Here is a 20,258-nt window from a genome sequence, read left to right as displayed (position 1 = left end):
CCCAGAGTTGGAGTGTTTAAGCATTCTTGTGATTTCTTAGCTTCACGTGGCTCTTTCCTTCTTTGCCTTGCTCAGTGGAAGAACTCCTTCTACTTTCTCATCTACTGGCTGCCTGATCCCTAGAGCTTTGGTGGATACTCCTATCTCTGTGACTCCCAATCCAAACTCTTGAGTGTCTATGACTTGCCAATGAGTTGGCTGTGTTTGAGTCAGGTATCTATCTAGGAATCAATTGACCATAGCCAGGAGAGTCACCCCAGAACTATGGATAGCATAGGTCAATTGCCAGATACATCTATCATATCGGGACATCACTTATTATCCTTAGAAACAGAGCCCTGGAGAGGGCATCAGAAACTTGCTGCTTTCCTCATGTCTAGAATCAGGCTAATAAAGGCACACCCCAAGGTGCTCTGCTGAGATTTAAAGGACTTAAACTATGGGAAGTGCATAGGACAGTGCCTGATACAAAGTAATTGCCATGAATGGTATTATTATTCAAGTTGTGCTACAACCACATTTGCTCTGGTTTTCTGGTATGCTATGCCCTTGACTCCCAACCTTGTTTGTTTACCTGACCCACCTCTTTCAAGAACACATGCTTTAGCAATTGTCTCTGGAAACACATCCTTTTCCAGTGCAGGTTTGATGATACCCTTAGACAACAGGGCTTCCCAGGTCACACTAGTGGTAAAGAACCTGCCTGCCAATACAGGAGACATGAGATGCAGGTTCAATACCTGCATCAGAAAGATCCCCTGGAGAAGGAAATGGCAACCCAAGTCAGTATTCTTGCCTGGAAAATCCCATGGACAGAGGAGCCTAGAGGGCTATGGTCCATAGGGTAGCAAAGAGTTAGACATGACTGAAGTGACTTAGTACTAGTGTCTTAGACAATAGAGGTGGATGAATCCCAGTCTGAAAACATCCAGGGCTATCCTCAAGTGACCCAAACCAATACTATCTTTGGGAAAGTAGTTACAAAACCAGATCTTGAAGGAAGAAAGTGGAGTTCACAGAAGCGATAGGCAGATATGCCTGATATCAAATTCTACTCCTGAAGGCACAGGTTTTGCTCCATTGGTCCATTTAACAAGGAAATCTTTCATTAATGACCGTAAACAACAGGTAGAAAGGACCAGCAGACTGAACTTGTCCAGACAGGCAGAGTGAGTTATGCATTTGCATGATACCCCTAATTGACAACACCACACCCAGCTAGGGAATTTAAGCATTTCCAGAGGACTGCATACCTCTTCTAGGTTCAGTGCAAACAGTGCTTTATGCAAAATAGGTATTCCTATTTTTGTTGATAATACAGAGTAGATTAAGAACAGAAACAGGCAGTGTTGCCCCGAGGCATCATCCAGACAAACAAGGTAAGTGATTTCTCAGCTCAGGCATCACAACTGCCACCAACTTATGTTTGTGTTATTTCAGATTTTTCACTTGATTCTCAATCCCAACCATTGCCCTGCAAAGAAAGTAAGGCCTCTACTCACCAATTTTACAGATGATAAAATTGAAGCCTAGCAAATTAGTACTCTTGCCCCTGCTGGTAAGAAGAACTAGAAGGACTAGAAGCCACGTCTCCTGACTCATGTGTCAATTCACTGCCCCATGATGTCTGCCTGTGGTGTGCTCCTGGTGAAAATTATTAATATAGAAGTAACCTTCCAAATAGCGAAATCCACCAGCTGAGAAATAATTGGTCTGTCTTAAAACATGTTCCTTATATCACTTCTCTGTCATGAAACTCCAAAGGTAAGCTTGGGAATTACTGTTCATTAGGTAGATCATCTTGATTTATATAATACCTATCACTTTATTAAAGACCCTGAGCAATCTTACCACAAAGAAACCTATATAATTCATATTAACCCTGTATTCCTCAAAATTTGGCCATATTCTGGGGTATGTTATTTATTAATATCTTACAGTGGAATATTCTTTGGAAAATGTTTTAGACCATGTTAAAAAACAATCATTCAATGACATAAGTAAGTTAGCGAAAAAAATTATGCTTCATTCTATTTTGCTTGATCCTCTCTTAGTGTTAATCACTCAGTTATATCTGACTCTTTGCGACCCCATAGACTGTAGCCTGCCAGGTTCTTCTGTCCATGGGATTTCCCAGGCAAGAATACTGGAGTGGGTAGCCATTCCCTTCTCCAGGGAATCTTCCTGAGCCAGGGATCAAACCCAGGTCTCCTGCATTGCAGGCAGTTTCTTCACCATCTAAGCCACTTGGGAAGCCCAAACTAATTTCTAGAAGTAATACTAATTCTCAGAAAGATTTCTAGACAGGCAGCATGCTATTAGGAATCCTATACAGGGGGTAGGTAAAACTTGAAAGATTTGAAGCAGGCATTAAGAGGGAAGATTAATACAGAAATAGAGTTTCTATCTCCAACTTCTGGTGGAAAGTCCAAGTAGCCTTGTGTCTTCAGTTTTTCCCTCCACCTACATATTTTTCATTTGACTAGGTTGATGTCAGTGGTGTGAGCAATGAGATGGTTCTCCTTCCTTTCCTCATCTTGTGGCTCCCCCCCGCCCCAAAGAGAACTTGCTCTAATCCCCTGGGAGAATTGGCTTTCAGGAGATCAACATCTTCTACATAAGATGGAATGGCCACCCTGTGATTGCCAGAAACAATGATGGTGGCATTAAGGAAAAAGGGACTGTTAATTCACCAACCAACTGAAATCCACAGCACAAGCAGAGAGAGGCCTTCTTGATCACACTACTTTGTCACAAGTAGTGTGACAAGTAGCATGACACTTATCAGTGGCGGGCGCTCCCCAGTTATCAACCCAAACAACTTCCCTCAGAATGATTAATCTAGACACCTCTTGGCCCTACCGCTTTTACATACAGATCAAACTCATTGATCCAATTTACTGCACACATTTCGCACTTGGAGAAACACTTGCGCTTCCTTGCCTGTGGGCCATTCCCAGAAGCAGTCATTTTTTAAGATGATTTTTCTCGTCTCTGTCCTCACCCTGGGTGGAGGGTGGAGGGAGGGTGTAGGAGACTGGCTGCTTTCTGTAATGTGTTTTCCTTCTCACAAGATCCAGAATGGCCTGGGCCTCCCAGAACTTTTCTCCCCATCAGGTTCTCATCTCTAAGTTTTCTTCTGTACCCTTGGAGTGGTTCTTCCAGGAGACAGTATCAGTGTTTAAGACATTGAGGGCAGACGGAGCCCCTTCTCTCACCTACAAGCTGCAGACATCGCTTCCTCAGTGGTCCAGATGATCCTCCACAAACAAGGAGTGTGTTTCTTCTAGGAGGGCTTCTCAAGAGTGAGATTGGTTACTGCCCTCCTGAGTGCCCGCTGAGAGGTGGAAAAGGGATTCCCCCTTTCCCACCACCTCTACCCTTCCCACCTCCACTCTTTCCAGGGCCCCTGAAGCAGATGTTCCCCAGCTCCACAGGGTTCCTCTTGGGGGAACTGGCTGCCTGACGACTCCCCACTCCATTGTTTAGTTGGTACTTTGTGGTTAACCCTGAGCACTTCTGAGTCACCTTTTTGGGAAGTCCATCGGCTACCATCTCTTTACCTCTCTTTTTTGCTCAGAGGAAGAGCAAAATTAACTTGGTAGACATTACAGAGTGAAGGATGCTTTCTTGAGGATTTAACCACTCAGAGCAGAGAAAAGCATCCCTCCTCAAATTATTCCCATTCTTCACTGCTTGTGATGTCCTTTGTACCATTTATATCACTCTACCTAGGTTAAACATATTCATAATAGTTCTCTTAAAGATTAAGAAAACACTTTTAACTAATAAATAGTTATTTAATAACAAAGCCAAACATATACGTGAAATGCACATAAATGTAAATACTAATGTTTGTATTTCATAAATATAATATTAATAAACTCACATAACAATGCTATGAGATAAGTACTCTTATTATGTCCATTTTGCAGTCTAGAAAACTGAGGAAAAGAAAGGTAAATTCCCTATTCAGCTAGTGTAGTGAGTGGCAGAGCTAGTGTTACTTTTTTCGTCCCAGACTCTTTGTTTTGGTGTCCCCCTCACTGAGAAGAAAGAAAGAGCCTGGAGCTAAGAAGTTACATGTCACCTGGAAATGGAACATAAACCTGGGTGGACGCTACCCTACCGCCTCTCCCTGCGTTCATTCTCGGTAGGGCGAGATGGGCTGCTGGGTCTGTTGTGCTCAGGACCAGTGGGGAGTGAATCCAGGAGGGTCCATTGGATGGAAAATTACTAAGAGGAGACATCGAAGGTAGGGGTATTCTTGCTAAACTGGTCTAACAAGATTCTTACCTGGGAAGGCAGGCCACTCACTTAGACATCAAAGATGGGGGACCAGGCACACCAGATAGCAAGGGTGTCGGGGGTTCCTGCTCAACTGACTCGTCAGGATTCTTGCTAAAATCACACCAAATAGGCCCAAGACAGGACAAGGTCAACACTTCCTAGAGAAAGGGGCTTGGAGAGAGAGGTACCTGGCCAAAGTTTGGTTAAAGAGAGAGTCTTCGTCAACACACACACACAGCAGGTTTGACTCTCTGCATTTCCTCTAGTATTACTTCTTTTCTAAGAAATCAGGGCAAGTTAGTGATCAGAAGACTTGAGTTCTAATCAAGACTCGAGTTCCCCCTTGTTCTCCCTTTTCATCCTTGAGCTCTTTTTCGTGGACTCACTGAGAAGGTGCTGGCTGGTCAGGGAAAGCAAGGCAGAACCATCTCCTGGGTTCTGGTCACTAGTATTAGGTCTCAGTGGCTGGGACAGGTGGACAAGAAGCAGGAAATGCAGAGCAAGTACCAGTTTCAAGGAGAACTTCATGTTCATTTTAACTTGTTTTCAACTGCATAACAATGTGGCAGAGAGGAAATCAGTGCCACCAGGGATTTCCTGCCATGATTTCAAAGAATGTTCAGCATCCCTATAGATTTAAGCATATAGCAGGGTCAAGAAAAATGGAAAAACTCTGAATGTGCAAGATCATCGAGTATTCTCTCAGTAAAATGCAAGATACTGTCTTGAAGACCCTCCTAGGGTTGTCTGATTCATTAGAGGCCTGCCCTGTCTTGGTCTTCAAAGATTTTACAACTCTGCAGAGACAGACTTTAACTCACGGAAAGCTGAGAGCGATACAAATGATTCCTGTACGTGAAAAATCAAACAAATTTTGTCCTGTGTGTGTCGGGCAGGGAGGAGGGGGGAGGCACTGATTTTCACCCTGTGAAAAAGGCTGTTTTTGTATCTAGTAGCAAATTTAAATCAGCATTTCTGATTACCTATATGCATAATTGGACTTTGGCTTTGCCTTTGACTAGTTGTAATATCTTATTTGTTGTTGTTATTGTTTAGTCACCAAGTCATGTCCAACTCTTTTGTGACCCCCTGGACTGTAGCCCACCAGGGTCCACTGTCCATGGGATTTCCCAGGCAAGAATACTGGAGAAGTTTACCATTTCCTTCTCCAGGGGATCTTCCTGACTCAGGGATCAAACCCACATCTCCTTCTTGACAGGCAGGTTCTTTACCACTGAGCTACCAGGGAAGTCCAATGTCTTACTAGTTGTCTCAATATTCATGAATAAAATGTTTGATGTGTATTCAGTTTGTGTGAGAGTCATAGTTTTAATAAAATTATAAAACTATAATTAGTTTTATAAAATTATTTATAAAATTATTCAAATAAAATTATTTGATATCAAATAAAATTTTGATAAATTTATTAAATTATAAATAAAATTGATAAAATTATTCTCTGACAATAGATAGCTAATAATAAAAATCCTTTCTTACTCTTCTGTTCTAGTGTATGATATTAAGATTAGACCAGATGCGAGATCATGCTGACTCTCAAAAAGAGCTAGCTTTAAAAGTAAATAAAGTCTTAAAAGATTCCTTGCAAGGGGACTAGGGATTTATTTATTTACTTCCTTATTTATTTTATTGAATTACAGTTGATTTATAATGTTGTGTTAATTTCTGCTGTGTAGCAAAGTGACTCAGTTATACATATATTGTTGTTGCTGTTTAGTCACTCAGTCGTGTCCGACTCTTCACAACCCCATGGACTGCAGTACACCAGGCTTCCCTGTCCTTAATTATCTTTTTTTTTCCTGCCCTTAACTATCTTCCGGAGTTTACTCAGACTCATGTCCATTGAGTCAATGTTGCCACATTCCTGTTTATATTCTTTTCCATTATGGTTTATCTCAGAATATTGAATACAGTTCCCTGTGCTATACAGTAGGACCTTTTTGTTTATCCATTCTAAATGTAATAGTTTGCATCTACTAACCCCAGACTCCCAGTTCATCCCTCCCTAACCCTGGGACTAGGACTTACAAAGCACCTTTAATTCATTGTAGAGACTTCCTGAAGCACTAAGATGTACCTGAGCCAACAGGAAAATATCAATTAGCAGTGTAAATCCAAAGAAAGGATAGGGAGAGGTATGTCTGCAAGTACACCATGTGTATGCTAGATCCACACTAGTGGAGTTTGGACAAAATCTTTTTAAGAGAGGGGTGGAGAAAACTAATCTAAGTTCTATTAAGATACTTAAGAACTGAGATTATTTTTAGTGTACTTTTATAGTCCCATTTTCCTATTCTTGCTTTTTTTTGCTTGCACTTTTGGTGTCATATATAAAAAATCATTGTCAAGATCCGTGGAATATCATTCAGTTTTTTCATAGAAGGAAATCCTGCCATACGGTGACAATATGGATAAACCTGGAGGACATTATACTAAGTGAAATAAGTCAGTCACAGCAGGACAAACATAGCGTGATTTCACTTATACGAAGTATCTAAAATCAACATAGAAATGGGAATAAAATGGTTGCCAGAGGCTAAGGGGAAGGGAAAATAGTGTTGCCATACAGTGGATGTAAAGTTTCAGTTACTAGAGATCTGCTGTACACCTTTGTGTCTAGAGTCAGCAATACTGTATTGTACACTTACAAATTTTTGATAAGAGGATAGATCTCATGTTAAATGTTCTTACCACAATCCATAAAAGTAACAAACTTTAAAAGAAAAAGAATTAGTGACTCTTTAGATTCCAACTTTTCTCTGTTCTTAATTCAAGCATGGCAACATAGACCAGAACGTGGCTGTAATGATGAGGGGGTGGCTGCTGACATTACCGAGCAGCTGTTTCATTTCATGCCCTTGATTTTTGGTCTCCTTTATCCTACTTTACATGAAAAAAAAAAAAAATATTGGAGGCAGTGAACAGTGGCTAGAGTCACAAACTTTTGACTCTCAGCCTTGCTTTTCCCACTGCCCCTGATCTTTTCTACAGACAAAAGCAGACCAGAAATATAACCACCAGGGTAACTAATCTGCTGTCACTAAATAAGTGGCTGAAAGGAACCCCAGGGATCAACCGGCCAATCTAAAGTCCACTAGCATCTGAGTCACCTGGAGAACTTATTAGAAATGTAGATTCATTTTCTCCTAAAGGTTGTGAACCAGTGGTGATTCAAATATACTTCAAAGTTTGTAGGTTGTTACATTTCAGCCCAAATAGCAAAAAGAGGGGAGGATGGTGCTTATCCTTTATGGGTCTTAAACACAAGTCAGGACAGATCCAAACTGGGCTCCAGGTATCTCGACATGCGGGCCCTCCCCCCTGCCCCACTGCCTCTCAGGCACCGTTAAGATGGAGAAATGAAATGAGCTTGATCAAAGTGTTTTGCTCTTCACCATCTGCTTACCATTTTCAAACCATCTGTTCTTCCTCATGAACAATCTTGGCTATTAAGGCACTAGAGAGTGGTGAGTAGAGCTGGATTCTCAACCAGGATTTAAATTCTGAAATAGCTTTGAAACCCTGGGTAAGTTGCTTTGTCTCAGTGCCTCAGTTTTCTCATCTATAATAGTGGTATCTACGATTATTATTGTGAGAGATATTCTAGTACAAACTGTGACAGTTTAACGCAGCTTGTGTGAATTCAAATTACAATATACAGAGAGTTCATCAATGATTTTGGTAAAGTTGTAGGATACAAAATTAATACACAGAAATGTGTTGCATTTCTACATACTAACAACAAAAGATCAGAAAGAGAAACTAGAGAAACAGTCCTACTTACCATCACATCAAAAAGTATAAAATAACTAGGAATAAACCTTCATAAGGAGACAAAAGACCTGTACTCCAAAAACTGTAAGACCCTAATGAAAGAAATTGAAGATGACAAAAACAGATGGAATGATATGCCATGTTCTTACATTGAAAGAATCAATATTGTTAAAACAATTATACCACCCAAAGCATTCTATAAATTTGATACAATCCCCATCAAATTACCAGTGGCATTTTTCACAGAACTAGAACCAAAAAATCTGAAAATTTGTATGGCAACACAAAAAAACTCCAAATAACCAGAGCAATCTTGATAAAGAAAAACGGAGCTGGCAGAATCAGGTTCCCTGACTTCAGACTATACTACAAAGTTACAGTCATCAAAACAGTATGGAACCAGCACAAAGACAGACTTACAGATCAGTGGAAGAGGAGAGAAAGCCCAGAAACAAACGCATGCAGCTATGGTCAATTAATCGATGACAAAGAAGACAAGGCTATACAATGGAGGAAAGACAATCATTTCAACAAATGGTGCTGAACAGCTGCAGGTAAAGAAACTGAAATTAGAACATTCTTTAACACCATACACAAAAATAAACTCAAAATGGATTGAATACCTAAATGTAAGATCTGATAGCATAAAACTCTGAGGGAAACATAAGCAGAACACTCTGAATAAATCACAGCAATGTCTTTTCCTAGCCATCTCCTACAGTAATAGAAATGAAAACAAAAATAAACAAATGGGACCTAATTAAACTCAAAAGCTTCTGCACAGCAAGAGAAAACATAAGAAAAATGAAAAGACAACCCTCAGAATGGGAGAAAATGTTTGCAAAAGGTGTGACTGGCAAGGGATTAGTCTCCACAATTTATAAACAGCTTGTGTTTGTTCAGTGAAATCTGGAATTACTTTGAGGTAGCTGGTCCTTTCTGCAGACAGTTTTAAGAAAAAAAATATTGGGGAAAAGGTGTATGGTTTTGCTGAACCTAGCTAAGTTTTGAACATTTTCCCACTGAAAAAACAACAAATGTATTTGCCGTGCCTATCCTCAGAGAGCTACGTGGATAAAACTCGTACATGCTTTAAATTTGCTCAGTTTATTTATTTATTTTTCCTTGGAATTTGTTGTGCCTAAACCTTTGCAGTTGCCACAGAGCTGAAAAGAAAAGATTTTTCCACTGTGATATGTTAGAGAGAGGAAAGTTGTAGTGATTGTTTTTACTTGAATGACTGTATTTATTACAAGAACATTGTATTCAGCATGTAGAACCTCTTTAAATCTATGTTGGGTTACTTCACTCCTTGAGCTTCTCTGAAGTTTGAAAAAGTCTTAAACTGGTCGAGTGTATACATTTTTAAAAACGGTCAGGGGAATTGTTCTTTTTCTCTCTTAGATCCTGGTAGACAGAAGTCTATAAAAGATGTAAAAGACCTTTAATGTTTATTCCTCTCCCCCTACCCTTCTTTAAGTCTGGATTTGTCAGGTTCAGAAAACATTTAAGTGGAGAAAACCTACCAAACCTATGTGCCAGTGACAGTCCTGCTTGCATATAGGAATTTTTACTTACTTTTATTCATTGAATTTCCATAAGTAATGCTGACATTTATAATTGCATGTTTCCTTTAGCCTGTGCAGATCACAAAGAGTCAACTGAATGGAACATAGTAAAATAAAACCAGAGCCAGAAATCTGCAAATTTGGTATCTGATTAGGAAAAAAATTGCCAATTGTTCCTTGGACTCATTCCTTGCAGAAGCAATTTTCAGGACAGTGCAAGCCAAAAAAAAAAAACAACCCACTTTCCCTATCTACTTGGATGCAGTTAACTAGCTAGTCACCAAATTAATTTTGAAACTTCTTTTCCTCTTAGCCAAGTGACCATTGCTTTTAACATTTCTATGTATTAAAGATTTTTGGACTTGTAAAAAAAAATCAAAAAAAAAAAAAAAAGCCCAATCAAAAAGTGGGCAGAAGACCTAAATAGATATTTCTCCAGAGAAGACACACAGATGACCGAGAGGCATGTGACAAGATGCACAACATCACTAGTTACTGCTACTGCTGCTAAGTCACTTCAGTCGTGTCCGACTCTGTGCGACCCCATAGACAGCAGCCCACCAGGCTCCCCCGTCCCGGGGATTCTCCAGGCAAGAATATTGGAGTGGGTTGCCATTTCCTTCTCCAGTGCATGAAAGGGAAAAGTGAAAGTGAAGTCGCTCAGTCGTGTCCGACTCTTAGCGACCCCATGGACTGCAGCCTACCAGGCTCCTCCATCTATGGGATTTTCCAGGCAAGAGTGCTGGAATGGGGTGCCATTGCCTTCTCCGCCACTAATTACTAGAGAAATGCAAATCAAAACTGCAATGAGAGATACCCTCACACCAGTTAGAATGGCCATCATCAAAAAATCTACAAACAGTAAATGTTGGAGAGGGTATGGAGAAAAGGGAACTCTCCTACACTGTTGGTGGGAATGTAAATTAGTACAGCCATTGTGAAAAGCAGTATGGAGATTTCTTAGAAAACTAAAAGCAGAGCTACCATATGATCCTACAATCCCACTTTTGGGTGTATATCCAAAGAAAAGTATGGTTTGGAAGGATACATGCACCCCAATGTTCATTGCAGCACTGCTTACAAACAGCCAACATGTGGAAGCACCCTAAATGTCCATAAACAGAGAAATGGATAAAAAAGGGTGTGGTGTATATTTATATATATATATATCCAATTAAATATTACTCAACCACTAAAAAGAATGAAATAATGCCATTTGCAGTGACACAGGTGGACCTAAAGATTACTAAATGAAGTAAGCCAGACATAGAATGACAAATATCATATATCATTTATATATGCAGAATCTAAAAAAAAAAAAAAAAAAGGATACTAATGAACTTACTTAACAAAACAGCCTCACAGACTTAGAGAGTGAACTTTCGATAACCAGTGAGGAAGGGTGGGGGAAAGGGATAGATTGGGACTTTGAGATTGACATGTACACACTGCTATATTTAAAATAGGTGATCAACAAGGACCTACTATATAGCACAGGGAACACTGCTCAATATTCTATAATACTCTAAATGGGAAATAATTTGAAAAAGTATAGATATATATAGGTGTACACACATATGCATAACTGAATGTATTTGCTGAAACTAACAGAACATTGTTAACCAACTATGCTGCAGTATAAAATAAATATTTTTAAAATTACAATTTATATATCTGTGACTACCCCCATAGCACAAGCAGAGAAAAGGCCATGTGAGGACCCAAGGAGAAGGTGCCCATCTACAAGCCGGGAAGAGAACATCATCAAAACTGTGCTGCCATGTTGATCTTGGACTTCTGACCTCCAGAACTGTAAGATAACAAATTTCTGTTGTTTAAAAAAAAGCAATATATGTATAGAGTTTAAAACAGAACTTGATGTGTGTTACATGCTCAGGAAGTATTAACTGTCACCCTTATTGTTACTGGCTTCTTGCCTATGATTATTTCTTAAGATAAGAGGAGAGTTTAACAATGAATTTGGCAGTCATGGGTATAATACTGAGGCATTTCCCCAGCTACAGCCTTAGCCCACTGGCCCCTGACTTCCTCATTTGGCCCTGTCAGTCAAGGTCAGTGTCCATGAAGTTCTACCCAGATGCATGGTCAGTGGGGACTGAGCTTGGTTAGAGCTTGGCAAGAGGCAGACACACAAAGCAGATCCCAGTCATGCCTCTGAGACTGTGTAGTACGTCATTGGTAGTTACTTTCCCTTGGTGAGTTTCCAAAAGAATTAAAGATGTATTTTGGTATTCCATCTCCTGACGAAAATCAGAGTGGCATCTATTAAGACATGACACAGACTCCTCAGATAAGAAAAATCTGAGACATCCCCTTCCCATCGTGATTGGATCTTGTTTTTCTATTACCCCACCACAAGATTTCCTACCAGACCCGCAGGTGGAGGACTCTAGAGTGGAGATAAACATCAAGATCAATTCACCACAATTTACAGCAGAAAAGGAGACCTAGACTTTGTAAGCCTTTATAGTATGAATCTCATATTTTTAAAAGAAGATGACATTAAGAAGTGCTAACTACCAAACCTAAGTCTATCATTTAAGTAAAGAGCAATCATTACCTATGACAAAGCTGAGTGTGTTGAAGTATGCCCTGAAAGCAAGAAGCACTTTAGATAATGACTCTTCTTGCTTTTTGGAGAACTCATGAGACTTGCCATGCACACTGCGTTGAAATGTCATTAAAGCCTCCCAAGAATGTCACATTCCCTGCTCCTGGCCACAGAAGTCTTACACCACCGCAGGTAAGGCAGACTGGCAAGCATCAGGAGTCTCTGAGATGCTGCCTACTCACTAAACAACAGTTTTTGGTCCTGTGATGTCCTTGGCCCTGGAGGCCACAGGGGACGGAGGACATTGCTCTGCAGGGCCACTTGCTATCTGTCTGACTTGGAGTGAATAATGCAAATCCCTTTGAACTTCTGTTTCCTTGTCTGGGACACAGCAAGTAAAATAATTTTTTATTAATTAGTTAATTTATTCAGTTATTTATTGGCTACACTGGATCTTCACTGCTGTGCATGGGCCTTCTCCAGCTGTGGCAAGCAGAACTCCTCTCTAGTTGCAGTGTGCAGGCTTCTCATTGTGGTGGCTTCTCTTGTGGAGGAGCATGGGCTCTAGAGCACTCAGGCTCGGTAGTCGTGACACACAGGCTTAGTTGTTCTACAGCATATGGGATCTTAGTTCCTGGACCAAATATTGAACCTGAGTACCCTGCATTGGCACACAAATTCTTAACCACTGGACCACCAGGGAAGTCCTGGGAGCAAAATACTTAAATGTATTAGTGTATTGTTATTAGTGTGTTGTTTTTGGTGGTGCAAGTTACAGAAAAAGCGTGACTCAAACTCTTTAACAATCATCTCACCTGTCATCAAGTGTACAGGTACGCCACGACCTGGGGCCTGTCTCTGCTTCCCTTGGCTCTGGCCTCCTCCATCTGTGTTGGCTTCCTTTACATAGAAGTACCAGGCAAACATCCAGACACCGCAGCATCCAGAGCAGGGAGAAGGAATATCTCTTCCTGTCCATGCGTGCTAAGTCGCTTCAACTGTGTCCAACTCTGTACGACCCTATGGACTGTAGCCCACCAGGCTTCTCGGTCCATGGGATTTCCCAGGCAAGAATACTGGAGCGGGTTGGCATTTCCTTCTCCAGGGGATCTTTCCAACCCCAGGATCAAACCTGTGTCACAAAATCTCTTTTTCATTACTGAGGAAGTCTTCCCAAACCCCTTACTCCCACCTTCCAGGATTCTCTCATGCCTCACTGACTTGAATGTGATCACATGACCATCTATGACCCAGGCACTGGTGACAGATGTCATGAATGGTTTAAAGTATTCTGCACTTACCCCTGGGCTGAGGGCAGACTCACTCTCCCCAAAGATAGGGTGATAGGAGGACAAAAACCTAAATAATAGGTTTATATGGATGAGGAAGAAGCAGTAGCTGGCTGGTGTGGCAACCAGTGGCGTTCACTACAGCACCCCACCAAGTTCTTGGGATAAACAGATGAGATGATGGATGAAAATGGCCTACTTGGTGCTTGGCACATGGAAATAATAGCAGCTGACATTTCTGAGGACTTAAAATGTGCCAGGCACTTTATATGAATTCTCTGATTTAATCAGTGCCCTGTGAGCTAGGAGCCATTATTGTGCCCATTTTACAGATATGGAGACTGGAGCCCAGGTGAGTTAAGTAACTTGATCAAGGCAGACAGAGTCTGCGTTTAAACTTGGGCACTCTGACTTAAAGTCCTCTTCTCATGCATCCATTCTCTAAGATTTACCGCACTGAAACGAAAGTCAAATTCATCACCACACCTCTGCCTTGATCTTAAGATATGTGTACACTTTGAGTTCAGTGGGATTCACACACATGAAAAAATTAGAGAGCAACATAATATAGCAGCTAGTGACAATCTCTGAGGTTTAAGAGAGGAAGTGATATAACTGATGCACACAGAGAAAACGGCAGAGGGTGATGCTGCCAGGAAGGCAGCAGAAGACAGGCCTCTATGGAGGTGTGAGTTTGGGAGGCAATGGAGAGCATTCCAGACTGATGTAGCAGCTTTGAATTTTCAGGAATAAAAGGCTACTCCTACATGACCTAAGCAAAGGACGGTGGAATCCAGAGTGAATCCACTCTGTGGAGGAATGGAGAAGCAGAGCAGGGCTCTGGCCGCAGTATCTGCTTGTAGATTTGGGCTGCACCAAAGGTGGTGCTAGAGTTCAAACTCAAGTAGCGGTGTACCTATCCTGGCCTCCACAAGCCCTCCTCTCCCCACGAATTATATCCCTGTGCCTGCACTTGGGGTACCCAAGCCTTCTGAATGACTGGAGACCTATACCTAAACGTCACATTCTTATGAAGTGTACTGTAGGCTCCTGAGCAGAGAGGACAATAGTATGTTGATGGAATGCCATCCTCTGAATGGAATTTCCAAGAGGAACCTGACTTGAGGGAGAGGATTTCTCTCTATTTCTTACACCACTTGCTGCAGCACCAACTTTCATGACAAGAAGGACCTCCGAAGATTATGTTCTGGGCAGGGTCTCTGGTCACGTACTCCTAAATTGATGTTTTTGAATCAAATCGCTGTGTCTACATCCTATTTAGAGTCTTGTTGCTAATTGTTCAGTCACTAAGTTGTGTCTGACTCTTTGTGACCCCAAGGACTGCAGCATGCCAGGCTTCCCTGTCCTTCACCAACTTCTGGAGTTTGCTTAAACTCATGTCCATTTAGTCAATGATTTCATCCAACCATCTCATTCTCTCTTGCCCCCTTCTCCTCCTGCCCTTAATCTTCCCCAGCATCAGGGTCTTTTCCAGTGAGCTGGCTCTTCGCATCAGGTGGCGAAAATATTGGAGCTTCAGCTTTAGCATCAGTCCTTCCAAGGAATATTCAGGGTTGATTTCCTCTAGGACAGACTGGTTTGATCTCCTTGCAGTCCAAGGGACTCTCAAGAGTCTTCTCCAGCACCACAGTTCAAAAGCATCAATTCTTTAGCACTCAGCCTTCTTTATGGTCCAGCTCTCACATCTGTATATGACTACAGGAAAAGCCATTGCTTTGATTATCAGTTTCTTATTTATTGCCTTTTATCTTATTTAGTCTTCAAATTACTTCCCAAATTCCTCTGCAATCTGATATGTAGGCAACAGGTACCTTTCTAGCTTAATAAAATAGATTCAAGTTGGGACAGAATGGTCTTTGGAGTGAGAGATTGAGTTCAAATTGCAGCAAGGTCACTCACCCCTGGGTGCCTATGGAGCACAGAATGAGCTTCTGAGGCAAAGACCATACATGCACAATAGCACAATACTCTATCCTGTCAATGAGCAAAGTATAAGGAAAGTGTCTAGACCATTGTCTGACTATAACTGGTGTTGTAAATGTTATATTTTTCTTCCCCTCTGTCCTTTTCCCTTTATAGGGGGTGGGAGGAATGATCAAAGGAGTAAAAGCAAAAGAGCCTATATGTAGTTTTCAGGATACCTGATTATACCACCAAGTTGCTGAATATGCCCTGGTGTGAGACGTTTACCTTCTTCGGTTCCATTTTCTCATCTACAAAAAGAGAAGGTTGTAGATGATATTTTTTGAGATGAGATTTTTATTATATATTAATCTGCATTCCCCATGTGCAGAGTCACAGGAATTCCCCTAATTCATCTGTCTCATCTCAGTTCCAGACTCATCTTCCCCAAGTGGGTGTGCACTAGTTTCTTCCCTTTCAACTTGGCCTGCAGGATCCTTGCTGCCTCGTATCAGTTGTGAAATGGCTATTATATTAGACTAACAAGTACCTACTGCCCACTTAGGGAGAGGGCATGGCAGGCCCCAGCAATGGTGATCTCAGACCCGTCTAGACATTGACAGCAACATACCTGATAGCAAGATGTCAGGGGAAAGGAATGTGAAGTCACCTCACCCTGTGGTTTGCAAACTGTGTACCTCAGGGACCTGGAGGTTCCTCAGTGCCCCGGTAGCTGAGAGGACAGGGAGACAGTAACAAATGGGCCTTTCAAACCAGAATGCGTTCACTTTTGATTCATTCACTTCCCAGTTTTCAGTGAAAAATCTAGTGGCAAAAAAGAAAATAAATTCTTGAAAATCACCAGTTTCATCTTACCCTTTCATTATATAGATAAGGAACTTTAATTCATAAAACCTGAGGTTTTCAAAAACCTCAGAATGAGCCCCATCATTTTCATATCCAGATCTTCCACTTTCAGGGAAGTTACCCTAAGAAAGTAATTGTGAATTTCTGAGTTTCAAGGATGTTCACCCTACTATGGTTTAAAATAGAGAAAAAAATTGGAAGCAACAGCAAGAGAGGGGTAGTTGGACAAATACTGGTACATTTTCAAACATAGAATATTGGGATATCCCATATATCATAGAAGGAAATTACTTATATGGAAAATGTGCTCATAATATATTGATAAGTGGAGCACACACACACACATGTTTTTTCTGCCTCTGCCTCCACGTCATAGGAAGACTTTCTGGGAGCCTCTAAATGGGGCCTTCTTTTGCTCATGATGGTGTACAGTTGATGTGCACATTCACCTGTCCCTTCTCGCTTGTACACTGCCATTTGCTGTACATGGGAAGTCTGCTGGGTCCTTGGCTAAAACAGGTAACTCTAAGTCACATTTCCCCCTGATTCTAAAGCATCCCTTTGTGTGTCCAGAGCTACACAGTCTTTCTTAAATGATTCCATCCATTTCTGACCATCACTGTCTATCCAGCAGGTCTCAAGCTCAGTTCTTCAGCCAGAACTAGAATAGACACCCCAGAACCTTCCATTCTCTCTTTCTGCTTTTACTTATCTTGCCTCTCATTTAAAAAAAGAAAAAAGAAAAACCGAGCTCCTCACTATCCCTCAATTTATAACAGTAAGTATTTGCATGTACAGAAATAAAGGAGATTGGGAAAGGAATACATCAAGTCTGTATATTGTCACCCTACTTGTCTAACATATGCAGAGTACATCATGCAAAATGCAAACTGGATGAAGCACAAGCTGGAATCAAGATTACCATGAGAAATATCAATAACCTCAGATATGCAGATGACACCACCCTAATGGCAGAAAGTGAAGAGGAATTAAAGAGCCTCTTGCTGAAAGTAAAACAGGAGAGTGAAAAAGCTGGCTTAAAACTCAACATTCAAAAAACTAAGATAATAGCATCTGGTCCCATCACTTCATGGCAAATAGATGGGGAAACAATGAAAACAGTGACAGACTTTATTTTCCTGGGCTACAAAATCACTGCAGATGGTGACTGAAGCCATGAAATTAAAAGATGCTTGTTCCTTGGAAGAAAAGCTATGACCAACCTAGACAGCATATTAAAAAGCAGAGACATTACTTTGCCAACAAAGGTCCATCTAGTCAAAGCTTTGGTTTTTCCAGTTGTCATGTATGGATGTGAGAGTTGGACTATAAAGAAAGCTGAGTGTTGAAGAATTGATGCTTTTGAATTGTGGTGTTGGAGAAAACTCTTGAGAGTCCCTTGAACTGCAGGGAGATCAAACCAGTCAATCCTAAAGGAAATTAACCCTGAATATTCCTTGGAAGGACTGATGCTGAAGCTGAAGCTCCAATACTGATGTGAAGAGCTGACTCATTAGAAAAGACCCTGATGTTGGGAAAGATTGAAGGTAGGAGGAGAAGGGGACAACAGAGGCTGAGATGGTTGGATGGCATAACTGATTCAGTGGATATGGGTCTGAGCAAGCTCCGTGAGATGGTGAAGGACAAGGAAGCCTGGCATGCTGCAGTCCATGGGTGTCCCAAAGAGTCAGACATGACTGAGAGACTGAACAACAATATCAAGGAAAACAGGTAGTAGAATGTGTTTAGGGGTTGAGAATGTGTGACAGACAGAATATTGCCCCCCTTAAAATGTGACTGCTGGGATCTGTGAATCTGCTACTTTACATGGCAAAAGGGACTTTAGATGGAGATGAAGGGTCTTGAGACGGGGAGATTATCCTGGTTGGCCCAGTAGAATCACAAGGGTTTTTGTAAGAGCGGGAAAGAAGGACAAAGTCAGAGGAAGTGGATATAATGGTGGAAGTAGAGATTGGAGTCGGAGAAGGCAATGGCACCCCACTCCAGTACTCTTGCCTGGAAAATCCCATGGACAGAGGAGCCTGGTAGGCTGAAGTCCATGGGGTCGCTAAGAGTTGGACACAACTGAGCGACTTCACTTTCACTTTTCACTTTCATGCATTGGAGAAGGAAATGGCAACCCACTCCAGTGTTCTTGCCTGGAGAATCCCAGGGACGGGGTAGCCTGGTGGGCTGTCATCTATGGGGTTGCACAGAGTCGGACACGACTAAAGCAACTTAGCAGCAGCAGCAGCAGAGATTGGAGTGCTGAGCTTTGAAGGTGGAGGAAGGGACCACAGCCTAGGAGTTCTGGCAACTTCTAGAAGCTGGAAAGGAAAGAAAACCTGACTTTCCCCTGGAGCCTCCATAAGGAAAGTAGTTCTATCAGCATCTTGATTTTAGCTCCATAGGGCTCCTTTGGAGCTCCTTTCAGCCTTTTTTGGGGATTTAAAAAGTCATTTACTTTGCTTTCATTCTTTTTTTTTCTCAAGGAAAATTTTCAAAATATTATTAAAGTATAGTTGATTTACAGTGTTGTGTTAATTTCCACTGTACTGCAGGGTGGCTCAGTTATCCATATATATTCTTTACTCATATTCTTTTACATTATGGTTTACCACAGGATATTGAATATAATTCCTAGTGCCCTGCAATAGGACCTTGTTTTTTACCCATTCTAGATATAGTAATTTGCATTTACTAATCCTGAACTCCCAATCCTTCCCTTCCCCTACCTCCTCTGACTTGACAACCACAAGTTTGTTCTCTATGTCTGTGAGACTGTTTCTGTTTTGTAGATAAATTCATTTGTGTCATAGTTTAGATCCCACATATAAGTAATATCGTATGGTATTTGTCTTTCTGATTTACTTTGCTTAGTATTGTAATCTCTAGCTGCATTCATGTTGCTGCAAATGGCCTTATTTCATTCTTTTTTATGGTTGAGTAATATCCCCTTCCCTAGTGGCTCAGTGGTAAAGAATCTGCCTGCAATGCGGGAGACCTGGGTTTGATCCCTGGGTCGGGAAGATCCCGTGGAGAAGGGAATGGCAACCCATTCCAGTGTTGTTGCCTGGAGAATTTCATGGCTACAGTCCATAGGATCACAGAGTTGGACATGACTGAGCAACTTACACTTAACTTAATATCCCATTATATATTTTTACCACATCTTCTTTATCCATTATATCTTGATGGACATTTAGGTTGTTTCCATGTCTTGGCTATTGTAAAAAGTGCTACTATAAACATAAGGGTGTATGAATCTTTTTGATTTATAGTTTTCTCTGGGTATATTTCCAGGATAGGATTGCTGGATCATATGGCAACTCTATTTTCAGTTTTTTGAGGAACCGCCATACTGTTTTCCATAATGGCTGCACCAATTTACATTCCCAAAAACAGGGTAAGAGGGGTTTGCCACACCCTCTTCAACATTTATTACTTGTAGACTTTTTAAGGATGGCCATTATGATCAGTATGAGGTGGTACCTCACATGTGTATTTTTGATGTGTATTTCTCTAAGAATTAGTGATGATGAGAATCTTTTCATGTGCTTATTGGCCATCTGTATGTCTTCTTTGAAGAAATATGTATTTAGGTCTTCTGCCAATTTTAGATTGAGTTTTCTGTTTTTTTGATATTGAGTCACATGAGCTATTTGTATATTTTGGAAATTAAGTCCTTGTTGGTCACATCATTTGCAAATATTTTCTTCCAGTCCATAGGTTATCCTTTTCCTTTGCTGTACAGAAGCTTGTAAGTTTGAATAAATCCCATTTGTTTATTTTTATTTTATTTCTACTGCCTTGGGAGACTGAACCAAGAAAACATTGGTACAATTTATCTCAAAGAATGTCTTGCCTATATTCTCTTCTAGGATTTTTATGGTGACATGTCTTTTATTTAAGTCTTTAAGTCATTTTGAGTTTATTTTTGTGTATGGTGTGAGGGTG

General features: G+C 41.0%; 1 protein-coding gene across 2 annotated transcripts in view; it reads left to right on the top strand.

Annotated features, from left to right (window-relative positions):
- Window positions 1-20,258, top strand: part of RASGRP1 (RAS guanyl releasing protein 1) — a 776,793-nt gene that overhangs the window by 666,724 nt on the left and 89,811 nt on the right. For both annotated transcript variants that reach the window (XM_081507137.1, XM_081507138.1), the window contains one exon: window positions 11,343-11,462. The gene's annotated coding sequence lies outside the window, so the exon portion shown is untranslated. The remainder of the gene's footprint in view (window positions 1-11,342; window positions 11,463-20,258) is intronic.

This window comes from Giraffa tippelskirchi, chromosome 7 (genome assembly GCF_054371585.1).
Source record: "Giraffa tippelskirchi isolate mGirTip1 chromosome 7, T2T-mGirTip1v1.2.pri, whole genome shotgun sequence".
NCBI classification, from domain to species: Eukaryota; Metazoa; Chordata; class Mammalia; order Artiodactyla; family Giraffidae; genus Giraffa; species Giraffa tippelskirchi.
The sequence above is the reverse complement of the archived record's forward strand: the minus strand, read 5'-3'. Positions and strand labels throughout refer to the sequence as shown.